The following is a 2,500-nucleotide window of genomic DNA, read 5'->3' as shown; positions in this document are numbered from 1 at the left end:
TAAAAAAAATCAAACTGGATCATGTGAAAGGAGTTTGGTCTGTGTTTAAAATCTTAGAGCAGAGGGAAGAAAGGACTTGGCTCTTTGTCAGATTATAACAATCAATAAAAAAGGCAACAGTGAGCAGCAGGTGGACAGGATGAGCTCTGATTGGCTGATCATGGTCCCAGGTGGATTCTCTGCTGAACACCTTCACAGCTGTTTAGGAAGAGAAAAAATATCAAACTGGGGGAGGAGCTGTTTGCACAAAGTCGTTGTTTTTTATTATTTTTTATTTATTTATTTTTTTTAAATACAGGAAATATTCTGTAGGATTTTTTTAAAAGATTTTTTTATTTTTCCATTTTCCATGAAACGGTGAAACGCCTGTGGGCCGACAGAAAACTGTTCAGAGATAAACTTCAAAACAAACTGAAAGAAAATCAGCAGGAAAGAAACAGAAAGAAAAGAGTGGAAGGTGGAAATGTGACTCTGCTGTGTGGAAAACTCACATCAGATCCACCTCAGAGGAAAAGCTGAAGCTCCCGAGCGTCAGTGAACGCATCACAGCCAGTTTACCTTCACACCTCTGCTGATCAATCACTTTTCACCCGGATCAATCAATCGATTTACATCAAACACAACGTCTTTCCTACTCTGTGTGTGTGTGTGTGTGTGTGTGTGTGTGTGTGTGTGTGTGTGTGTGTGTGTGTGTGTGTGTGTGTGTGTGTGTGTGTGAGGGCGATCATATGACTTTGTTCTCAGGCTGTTTTTTAAGCCAATTTAGTCTTTTAGCTGCTACACACACACACTCTCTCTCTCTCTCTCTCTCTCTCTCTCTCTCTGTCTCTCTCACACACACACACACACACACACACACACACACACACACACAGTGTAACCTTTAATAGTGTTAGTGCTCTCAGCAGCGTGTGGTCACATTGAGTCTGTCAGCTCCTGGTGTGTGTGTGTGTGTGTGTGTGTGTGTGTGTGTGTGTGTGTGTGTGTGTGTGTGTGTGTGTGTGTGTGAGTGTGTGTGTGTGTGTGTGTGTGTGTGTGTGTGTGTGTTTTCATCAAGCAGCTCTTGTTTCTTGTGATCGCTCTTATTCTTTGTGTCTCTGCAAGGTCCTTCACACACACACACACTCACACACACTCACACACACACACACACACACACTCACACACACTCACACACACACACACACACACACACACACACTCAGCTCATTATTTCAATCAGTGTGGAGGTGAAGAGGATCTAAGAGATTCTGCAGCAACGAGCTGTAATGAAGAGGAAGATGAACACACACACACACACACACACACAGACACACACACACACGACTGGAGAGAGGGGAGCAGAAAGAAGGAAGGAAACATGAAAATGGACGGAGGGAAAGAAAGAAGGAAGGAAAGAAGAAAGAAAAGAATCACAGAAGGAAGGAAGGAAGGAAAGTAAGAAAGAGGGAAGGAGGGAGGAGGGAGGAGGGGGGAGGAGGAGGGGGGGGAGGGAGGAGTCTTGCTGACGCCGAGGCATCACTGACCGCTCCAGCTGTTGCCGCAGCAACGGGAACCACCCAGTGTTCTCCAAAAAAATTTAAAAACAACAAAAAACAACAAAAAGCAAAAATCAGTCCCCCCCCCCCCCCCCCCCCCCCCCCCCCAACACACACACACACACACACACACACACACACTCCTCCCCCCCGACGAGGAGCAGCAGCCTGGAGAATGAATGAATGAATGAATGAATGAATGTTTTTTAAATGTTCACATTAAATATGAATTTTGAATGTTCCTTCATTTTGTCGTCTCTTCAAAATAAGAGCGCAGTCAGGTCAGCTGCTAGTTATCTCAACCAGCAGGCAGCCCTGAGTGTGTGTGTGTGTGTGTGTGTGTGTGTGTGTGTGTGTGTGTGTGCGTGTGCTCGGTGACTCTGAAGCTGCTTTTCTTTTTACTTTCACTTTTTATATTTAAATTTTTATTTTATTAATTTTTTTATGTTTTGTTTCCTGTGTGTGTGTCTGTGTTTGTGAGTGTGTGTGTGTGTGTGTGTGTGTGTGTGTGTGTGTGTGTGTGTGTGTGTGTGTGCGTGTGTCTGAGGTCAGCGTGCGCAGCCGCTCCGTCTTCCTCCCACCAAACAAACTCATTTCAATACAGACGAATAAATCTGCATACATAATGACCTCATTTACATACAAGCTTCTCAGGAAGTCACAAAGTGAAGTTTTGTTTCTGTGAACCAAACCAAACGGTGTGTGTGTGTGTGTGTGTGTGTGTGTGTGTGTGTGTGTGTGTGTGTGTGTGTGTGTGTAGACGTGCTGAATGTGCAGGAACAATCTTAACACAGATTACACTGATAACACACACACATTCACACACACACACACACACACACACACACACACACACACACACACTAATCCCTGTCTCATTCCCAGGCCCTCTCTTGAAGATTTCTTAACACACACACACACACACACACACACACATTCTCAAATAATAATCCTATGAATAT

At 44.2% G+C, this 2,500-nt stretch overlaps 1 protein-coding gene across 1 annotated transcript in view; it reads left to right on the top strand.

Annotated features, from left to right (window-relative positions):
- Positions 1 to 2,500, top strand: part of ptprma (protein tyrosine phosphatase receptor type Ma) — a 94,152-nt gene that overhangs the window by 8,370 nt on the left and 83,282 nt on the right. The window lies entirely within an intron of this gene.

Source organism: Myripristis murdjan, chromosome 20, assembly GCF_902150065.1.
Source record: "Myripristis murdjan chromosome 20, fMyrMur1.1, whole genome shotgun sequence".
NCBI classification, from domain to species: domain Eukaryota; kingdom Metazoa; phylum Chordata; class Actinopteri; order Holocentriformes; family Holocentridae; genus Myripristis; species Myripristis murdjan.
This window is presented reverse-complemented; position numbering and strand designations above follow the sequence as displayed.